The following is a 10,359-nucleotide window of genomic DNA, read 5'->3' on the forward strand; positions in this document are numbered from 1 at the left end:
CTCACCGAAAGCCTTTCTTCTTCTCTCGCGCCCGACGCCGGCCCTAACCGCCGGCTGGCGGTTGCTTCTTCCCGAACGCCGGCAGCCTTAATCCCTCTGCTGCCGAAGCCCTAGCCGCCGGCGACTCTGCCACCGCCGATCTCCGGCCTGTGCCCTAGACTCAGCCCCGACGCCACTGCCGGTACCGATTTCTCAGCGTCGGCCGCCGTCGCCGTGCCCTAGCACCGCCGCCCGACCACCTTCTTCTCTTCTCCTCTCCTCTGCCGCCACCACAGAGCCGACGCCGCACGGAGCAGCATCGACGACGAGTTTCTTCTCTGCTGTGCTCGTGCCCTAGCTAGCCGCCGGCACCTCCTTCCTTCCGAGCATTGATCTTTAAGATCAGAGCTTGGATATTCTTCTTTGTTATAGATCAATCCTTCTTTGTGGTGGATCAACAAGCACAGCTACGAGATAGGTAAGGAAATTTAGGTATTTTTGGTTTGAGGCTCAGATTTACAGTGTTATGGGTGCTGCCCTAATTGATAGTATAGGGTATTTAATTGTTGTTGTGGATTTTATTTTGATCCTGGTAGTGTGGAGGATTTTTCAGCAGCAAGCAACCTTTCACTGCAGTCATTTGAATTGTGAACTGAGGTAAGGTTTAGGGTTTTACTTTGATCATGTTGTTGATGATTGATTGATAGGATTAGGTAGTTTGGAATTGATCTAATGGTGGATTGGGGATTAGGTAACTAACCCTAATTTATCGTTAGACTTTATTTAGATAAGTTGATGATTATTATTTAGGGTTTTGCCCTAAATGGTTTTAAGGATTTATTTAGCAATTTATTCGAATTTTAGCTAAATAAAAATGTATTTATTGGATTAGAATTTAGTTTGGCTAATTGTGTATGATAGAATTAGCTAAACTAGACATTATGTTGGATACAGGACTTTAACACGAGACGAGTATCTCGACGTCGTGTTCGGACCGGATTGGACCATTTTGTCGGAGGCGGGTACTTTTGACTTATGTCATTTGATATGCTTAGTAATTAAATTAACATGTTGCATTAATTGTGTTTCTTATCTGTTTCGGTTAATCACTACCCAAATCTTACATGCTTGATTGATTGATGGGTTTTGCATCTCGGGTATATTTTACCTGTCTATACATGCTTATAGGGGTAGTGATGGCACATGCTTGACCATGTTCAGGACCTAGGTTTTTATACCTTCTGTGGACCTTGGTTTGATATGATTCTTTGACCTAGGGTGCACTTTTCTATATATATGGATTAGGTCAGGATGTTTATATGGTTATTGCCATGCATCATTTGCATGATTACATGCTGTGCGATAGTCCACTCCATTATTGTTGAGCACATCGCCAGTTACATGGATCTGCACACACCACCACTCATGGGTTAGTGGTCGATTCAGGCTGTGTGTGTTGCAGCAGGGACTCTGTTAGGCACCGTTGGTCCGCTCATGGGTAGTGTGACACAACGTGTTATCCGGCAGGGATTCCTCCCCGTCTTTGAGTACCGGGAGTTGAGAGCATTGCGCTCCCCCATCTATGATTTGGGGTAGGAGGATAGGTGTACTCCGACAGCATCCCGTCCACTCGGTCACTCATCAGGAGTAGTGACGACAGAGTGCACGGTTGTCACAGCCCTACCCACTCGGCCTCACGTTTGTATGAGATGATCGACTGGCGTCAGGGGTGACCAGGACGCATCATTGGCATCATATGCATGATGCATTTATTGTTTGTGTTTGTGGTTGCTGCATTTATATGCTGCATATTGTTTGGATACCTATGTTTGACATGCATACAGGATTCCTATACCACTCGGACTGTTTGACCTTATACTCAGGACCTGGTTAGTACAGCATTCTCCTGTTTACTTCAGATGCATATTTATATCTTTCTTATATCAGGAGACTGTACGCATGATTAGTGTTAGGTGTTATTTCTTTACTTTGCATATCAATTGTACCTGCAGAGTGTTGGACTCACCCCGCCTCCATTGTTGATATTTTCAGGTTGATGCTGTCAGGAGGGAGTTCCAGTCGCTAGTCCTCACTGCACGTAGTGCTGGTCCTGCAGACCTCCAGGATATGTTTGGTTTTCTTTGGTTTCTTTCTGTTCTAGACTGTTTGAACTCGTTATGTTCTGGATTTATTTGCTTATGGACATGATATAGATTTTATTATATTGATGGATTTGGATTTGGTTTTTATTCTACTACATGCATGCCTGGATGGCAGAAGAGGTGAGTTCGTCGGTTTTGAGCTTTACGAGTGTAGTTGAGTAGGGTGGTTTTTGAGTCAGAGTATTATTACTGCGTGGTTGTGTCAGCCAGAGGCTGAATATATATATAAACTGCGTGGTGATTGATTTTTATTATTGTTATGATTCCAGCCGCATGTGGCTGAGTATTTAGTGCTTGTAGAAAATTTTTGATTGTCCACCGTACAGGGGAGATGCTGCCGAAATTTTCTCGGACAGGGTCTCCTCTGGGGGCGTGACAAGTTCAGTGCCTCCCCCAGACCTTACAGCATTAGTGGCTCAGTTACAGCAGCAGCTAGCTGAACAGCAACAGGAGATAGCCACCTTAAAGGCTAATCAGCATAATACTCCCACAGTCACCCCGGAACCAAACTTAGCAAAGCCAGTCTTAGAGGTTCCACTAGTCCAGCCTACAGCACCAGTAGCCCCAGCAACAGAGGCAAGAAGAGAAGCCTATCTGATCCAGTGGCAGAGAGTCAAGCCAGAGAATTTCTCAGGCACCAGTGAACCAAGGGATGCTCAAGCCTGGTTCAAAACACTGGAGAGTATGATGGAGCTTCTGGACTGGCCAGAACATGAGAAGGTGAAGTGCGCCTCCTTCTGTCTGACAGGAGATGCACGCATGTGGTGGGAGAGAATTAGAGCGAAGCGCCCAGTAAACCAGATGACATGGGCTGACTTCGAGAAAGAATTCTTTGAGGAGTTCTTTCACACGCGGGTCACGAACCGTCACTACAATGAGTTCACTGAGTTTCGCCAGGGCAACCTTTCAGTGGAGGAAGCCGTGAAGAAATTCAACAGGTTGGCTCGTCTATGCCCTGAACTAGTCAGCACAAAGAAAGAACGAGTCCGGTTGATGCTCAAGATGCTGAGGCCGGAAATAGCAATGAACGTGGCCGGCGGCGTTCACAGGCCGCAAACCACCGAAGAACTAGTCAGTAGCGCCCTGACCACTGAGCACTACCAGAACAGTATCAAGCAGCAGAAGTAAGTTTTCCCAGAATCTAAAGGTCAAGGAGGCTCAGGTACTCAAAAGCAGCAGGGCCATAGCTCCCATGGCTCTAACTGGAAAGGGAACTCCAGCAACAAGTGCAAACCAGGGAGTTACCCAAAAGGAGGACCAGCCAACAAGCAGCCCAGTTATCCAAAGTGTGCTACTTGTGGGAAATTCCATCCTGGAGTTTGTCGTAAGGGCACACGAGGATGCTTTGAATGCGGACAGGAAGGGCATATGGCCAAGCAGTGTACGAACAAGGCCATCTTTCCTCCACCACAGCCGATTCAGTACGGAGGCCAGCTAGCTCAGTTACATCAGATGCAGGCCATTTTAGATGGTCCGCACATCAGCCAGGGCAGATTAGAAGCCCCTCCAGCTACGACAAATGCACGGATCTAGTCACTCCCCATGGGGAGCACCCGTATTGTTCGTGAAGAAGAAGGACGGGAGCATGCGCCTGTGTATAGATTACCGGGCACTGAACCAGGTCACAATCAAGGACAGGTATCCTCTTCCCAGAATAGATGACCTGTTTGATCAGCTAAAGGGAGCAGCAGTGTTCTCTAAAATAGACCTCAGATCAGGTTATCATCAGGTGAAAGTTAAAGAAGGGGATATACCCAAGACAGCATTCAGGACTAGATATGGACATTACGAGTCCATTACGAGTTCGTAGTCATGCCATTTGGTGTGACAAATGCTCTAGCTACTTTCATGGATCTCATGAACAGAGTATTCAAAGAATACTTAGATAAGTTTGTTATCGTATTCATCGATGACATCCTTATCTACTCCGGAACTCGGGAAGAACATGCAGAGCACATGAAAATAGTGTTGCAAACCCTTCAGCAGAATCAGCTGTACGCCAAGTTCACCAAATGTGAATTTTGGCTAGATCAGGTGTCCTTCCTGGGTCACATCATCTCAAAGGATGGTATCATGGTAGACCCCAGTAAGATAGAAGCTGTGAGCAACTGGAAAAGACCCAAGAACGCCAGTGAGATCAGAAGCTTTCTAGGATTAGCAGGTTACTACAGGAAATTCGTAGAGGACTTCTCCAGGATAGCCTCCCCACTGACAGCTCTTACCAGAAAGAACAGAAAATTTCAGTGGATAGAGGACTGTGAGAACAGTTTCGGCGAGCTGAAAAGGCGATTGACCAGTGCACCTATTCTGACTCTACCAGAGAACGCAAATAGCTTTGACATATATAGTGATGCCTCGAAGTTGGGACTAGGAGCAGTGCTGATGCAAGATGGCAAGGTGATCGCCTATGCCTCCAGACAACTTAAGGATTATGAGAAGAACTATTCTACTCATGACCTTGAGTTTGCAGCAGTGGTGTTCGCTCTCAAGATTTGGAGACATTACTTGTATGGAGCTCAGTGCAGAGTGTATACAGATCATCAGAGTCTGAAGTACTTCTTCACTCAGAAGGATCTGAATATGCGGCAACGCAGATGGCTAGAGCTGGTCAAGGACTATGATATAGACATCCTCTACCACCCAGGAAAAGCAAATAGGGTAGCAGACGCCCTCAGCATTATCTCTAGCAACCATGTCACCGCCCTACGAAGGAGATCTCAGATTTCGGTCTCGAGCTCATAGTCGGACAGCTCTCTACTATGACATTAGAGTCTACCTTGCTCGATGACATCCAGACAGCTCAGGAGCAGGATCCTGAAATTCAGAGAATCAAGCAAGGTTTAGCAGAATCAGAAGGTGGAGAGTTCAGAATATCAGATAGCGGGGTGTTGTATTTTGGTGACAGACTATGTGTTCCGGATCAGGAGGAACTACAGAGGAAAATCCTAGACGAGGCTCACAAGACTCCCTATGCGATGCATCCTGGCTCCACCAAAATGTACCAGGACATGAAGAAACGTTTTTGGTGGCCTGGGATGAAGAGAGACATCGCTCGATATGTCAGCACCTGCCTAACCTGTCAGAGGGTTAAGGCAGAACATCAGAGACCAGGGGGAGTTTTGCAGCCCATACAGATACCAGAATGGAAGTGGGAAGACATTTCTATGGATTTTATAGTGGGATTACCCAGAACCACGAATGGTTTTGATACCATCTGGGTAATAGTCGACAGATTGACTAAATCAGCCCACTTCTTAGCTATCAGGATATCATACTCCATGGAATAGCTAGCTCAGTTGTATCTCAAGGAGATCGTTAGATTACATGGAGTCCCACGAACCATTATTTCAGACAGAGACAGCAGGTTCACGTCACACTTCTGGGAGTGTGTACAGACAGCTTTGGGCACGAAGTTAAAGTTAGCACAACCTTCCATCCGCAGACACAGACGAAGCGATTAAATCAGGTACTCGAGGATATGCTCCGAGCATGTGCCCTAGATTTCAAGGGAAGTTGGTGCAAATATCTGAGTTTAGTAGAATTTGCATACAACAACAGCTATCAGGCCACTATCGGTATGACACCTTATGAGGCTCTCTATGGGCGGAGGTGTTGATCTCCAATCTGCTGGTATGAGAGTGGTGAACAGAAAGAGCTAGAACTTCAGACAGATCTAGTGGCAGATACCACAACAGCTATACAGCAGATCCACCAGAGGATAGAGACAGCTTAGAGCCGCCAGAAGAGCTATGCTGATACACGACGCAGACCCTTAGAGTTTTCAGTTGGGAATTCAGTGTTCCTTAGAGTAGCTCCCATGAAGGGAGTAATGCATTTTGGGAAGAAGGGCAAGCTAAGTCCCAGATATGTGGGACCATACCTTATCAGCAGAAGAGTGGGCAAGGTAGCATAAGAGCTAGAGCTACCCCAGGAAATGTCAGCTGTCCATAATGTATTTCATGTCTCTATGTTGAAGAAGCATATCCCAGATGCCACCCAGGTGATTGAGCCCCAGTCGGTACAGATCCGCGAAAACCTCAGCTATGACAGTCGGCCTATTCAGATAATAGACCGAGCAGTTAAGAAATTACGGAACAAGGAAGTACCATTAGTCAAAGTTATTTGGCACAGTCACACAGCAGAAGAGGCAACATGGGAGACAGAAGTACCCAGAATTATTCTAAGTTCGAGGATGAACTTTTTATAAGGTATGGGGGATTGTAACGCCCGAAAATTCTCAAAACTATTTTAGAAATATTCTATGATTTTTCTGGAATTTTAGGATATTTTTACAGAATTTTTAGAGTAACGGAAGTAGCAAAAACAAATAGAAAATGAAAACGGCCTAAGCGGGAATTGAACCCGAGACCTACGGGTTACGGATAATGTTAGTAACCAGTTGAACCCAGTAGGGCCGTGCTGAAAGGAAAGGGAATCAATTATATTTATAATTGATTTGGCTTAATTACCCACTTAATATAAATAGGGAATTAATAGATGAAGAGTTATTGGGTTAACGTGACTTTTCTCTTCCCTCACCCTAATTCCGCCGATCCCTTCTCCTCTTCCTCCTCTCGGCGCCAACCACAAGGAAGCTAGGGTTCCGTTCCAAGGGGCCATAGGAGCACCTTCCGGCGACGACTCCAGCACGAGAACGTTCCCCTCCGCAAGAGGAACGCATAGACGCGAGAAGATCGTCGAAAGGATCGTCTCCTCCGGAAATCTAGCGACTAGAACCGTAAGGAAACTAGCGTACGAGGTAAGAAACCCCTCACCTATAGTATAAGTAGCTTCCGTTTGATTGCATGCCTTTAGTTTAGCTATATGCAGATTTTTTTCGGCACCCAGGGTGTGTTTAAACCCTCCTCACAGATTAGGAATCTAGTTGAGCACCTCTAGATGGGCCAGACACGTTGTTCTCCTTCAGTTGGAGGCTCTAGACGTTGTCGGGTGCCTAGAGGTGGTCTCCCTATTAGAGGGGAGAGTTGGAGCACACCAGGTGTTCGACAAAATGATTAGTGTAGCTAAATACCACCTCAGATATTTTTAACAGCTCAGTTAAATGCATTAGTAGCATTTAAATTAGTATATTAGTCTAGTTTCAGCTTACATGGGACTACGGTCCAATGGGTGGGCTCCCACAGTCGCCTCTAGGTTTAGATAACCTAGCTCTAGGTTCAGATAACCTAGAAACAACAAAATAAGCAATTAGTAACTATATTCAGTATTTTATTTTCAGTGGCACTGTACTGGACCAGATGTCCATTGGGTTGGGCTCCCACAGTCGTCCCTAGGTTCAGATAACCTAGTAAACCCTACTAAATGTGGGACTTGCAAACCCGGGTCTAGTTAGGGATGCGCGCACAGCAAGTATAGTTGTCGGGCCCAAACAGCAGCATGATTACTATTTTCACTTATTATGATAATAGCTTTCAAACTCGTAATCTAGTTATGTGAATATAGTTTTAGCTCAGTTTTAGTTTCAGTTTCAGTTTAGTTCTCCTAGTTGATACCATGAAATAGCTCCATGCTTAGATTTTATTATGCATGCCATGTTTCAGTATTTATGCCATGTAACTTCAGTATGCCATGCTTTAACAAATTCAGTGCATGTTTTTAAATAGCATTCTTTAAAAACATGTTTGCATCGTTGCATGTTTTAGTGAGGTAGTTGGTTTCTTACTAAGCTTAAAGCTTACGGATACTATTTTTCCTTATACTGCAGATAAAGGTAAAGGGAAGATGGACTAGCAGAGGAAGCTGGAGGTCAATGCAGAGATGGTGTGTGTGGCAGGAACCTGGAACGAAGATCCTTAGGGAGTTTAGCAAATTAAGAACTTAGTTTCTTTTCTTAAGATACCTTTATGCATTTCTAGTGGCTTAAATGCTATAAATTAATAAACCTCACACTATATCATGTTAGAATGCTAGTTGATAGATATTAGAACGTTTTCCATGCATTATATAATTGTTGTGTGAGATTTTGGCACGAACAAGTGCTGAAATCCGGGGTTCTGATTCGAAATCAGAAACCCAGATCGATCTACAGACCGATCAGAATTGGGTTGTGCCACTGCATCAGTCAGCTGACCAATCCAGTCGCGAACAGAGAGTTCGCGTCTGTTATGGATCGGTCAGCCGGCCGAAGAAGTACAAAGCTCACTGATCGGTCAGCCGACCGATCAGTGAGCCACTGGATCGGTCTACTGACCTATCAATGTACTCCTGGATCGGTCGGTAGACCGATCCATCTGCATACAGAAGCGAGGTAGTTTATGGATCGGTCAGCCGACCGATCCAGGGTTTTTCTCCGTGTCGGTATCAAGCTGGATCGATCCGACAGCCCAATCGATTCATGGATCGATTGAAATGCCTGATTACAGCTAGCAGGACATCCGAGAGGCATAGATTATCTTCCCTAGCATGTGTACAACTCCTAGGTACACCTAGAATATTAAGTTCAGATTTTATAGTAATCAGTTTAGTAAAATTTTAATCAATCCAAATTTTCGCAATAGTAATTTAGCACAGCATAATGTAGCGATCGGCCTCACAGCTTAGTCAGTAGAAGGCGGGTCGTTACAAGCTCAGTCAAAGGACTCGAGTCAGTCACTTCCTTAAGGGTTGTTACCTCCTTTTGGAGTGACTTGACCCGGACGTTGGATTTAGCCAATTTCTTTAACAAATAAGGAACTAAGTTTTGTAAATCGTCTAATTGAGTCCCGACGAATAGAGAACTTATAGTGTGGTTAGGCCCTTCGGAAATGAATACGGATCCGTGGCTTCACTCGGACTCGATTTCTGATTCGCTCTCGGTTTCTTAATCGGACTCGGTTTCAGCAACATGTGCTTGTACTGGTAGAGCGAGGAAGCTCGCTTGTTCTTCTTCATCGGACTCGGATTCATTTGATGACTCGGGCCAAGTTGCCTTCAACACCTTCCTTCTTCATTGCTTCTGGTTTGGACAATCCGGCTTGTAGTGTCCCTTCTGGTTGTAACCGTAACATGTAACTCCAGTCTTGCCCTTCGTGTTTGTTTGAGCCACCTTTTTCTTTTTGTACATCTTTCTTACCAAGTTGATGAGTTCAGCTATGATCTCGTCATCATCATCATCTGAGTCCGGTTCTTCTTGTGACTCCAATTCAGTTCTGCATCTTGCTTTTGGTTCGTGCGCTCTACTTGTACCTATAATCAAAGCTATACCCTTCTCGACCGATTGAGCATTAACTTGTTCATGTAATTCAAATTCAGCAAATAATTCATAAAGTTTAATTAAAGATAAATCTTTAGATACCTTGTAAGCATATACCATGGATGCCCACAAGGTATTCCTCGGAAAGGCATTTAGGGTGTACCTTAGGACGTCGCGGTTCTCTACTTTCTGTCCGATTGCGTGGAATCTGTTGAGCAGATCTTGTATACGGACATGAAGCTGGCTAGCCATCTCACCTTCTTGCATTTTAATGTTATATAATTTATTAAACAGTAAGTCACGCTTACTCACCTTTGTGTCGGGCGTGCCCTGGTGCAACTCGATCAGCTTTTCCCATAATTCTTTGGCGCTCGAGAACGGGTCGACGCGGTTCAGTTCCTCCTTCATTAGTCCACATTGGACGGTGCAGGTCACTTTGGTGTTGGTCTCGACCTTCTTGATTATGCTTGCATCCCAATTCTTGGATGATACCGGTTTTCCTGAGCCATCGAGTGGAAGAACGATACCAGTCTTGATGATCATCCACATCTGGAACTCGGTTTGAAGATATAACTCCATTCAGCCCTTCCAGTAACCGAAATCTTCGCCGGTTAAGAGAGGAGGGCGGGCAGTGCTGTAACCTCCTTGATGGGCCATTATAAAAAATAAAATCTTGCACACACGAGAAAACAAAAACTTGTTCCAAGACTTAGTCTTGGATTAGTAGTGTGGGATAAAGAGAGAATAAACTGGCGAACTCGAATGGTGTCACACCAACTTTGAGGAAAAATTCGATTACGAGAAAAAAACTAAATCAGAAGGTGACATTAATACTGATTCCGATTGACTCAGAAAAATTGAAAATCACCACGAAAAATATGCTTGATTGGTGGTTGCACCAAATCGAAGCGGCTCCACTCTTATACCAATTATTGGATCGAAAAGCGCTAGAGGAGGGGGGTGAATAGCACTAGTGGCTTTCACTTTCATTTTTAAAGTGATCGAGTAAATGCAGTGGAATAAAAG

General features: G+C 44.9%; 1 pseudogene; it reads right to left on the bottom strand.

Moving 5' to 3' along the window:
- Positions 1-9,912, bottom strand: part of LOC122048292 — an 88,372-nt pseudogene extending 78,460 nt beyond the window's left edge.
- Positions 9,913-10,359: the final 447 nt, after the last annotated feature.

The sequence above is a fragment of the Zingiber officinale genome, chromosome 2B (genome assembly GCF_018446385.1).
Source record: "Zingiber officinale cultivar Zhangliang chromosome 2B, Zo_v1.1, whole genome shotgun sequence".
NCBI classification, from domain to species: domain Eukaryota; kingdom Viridiplantae; phylum Streptophyta; class Magnoliopsida; order Zingiberales; family Zingiberaceae; genus Zingiber; species Zingiber officinale.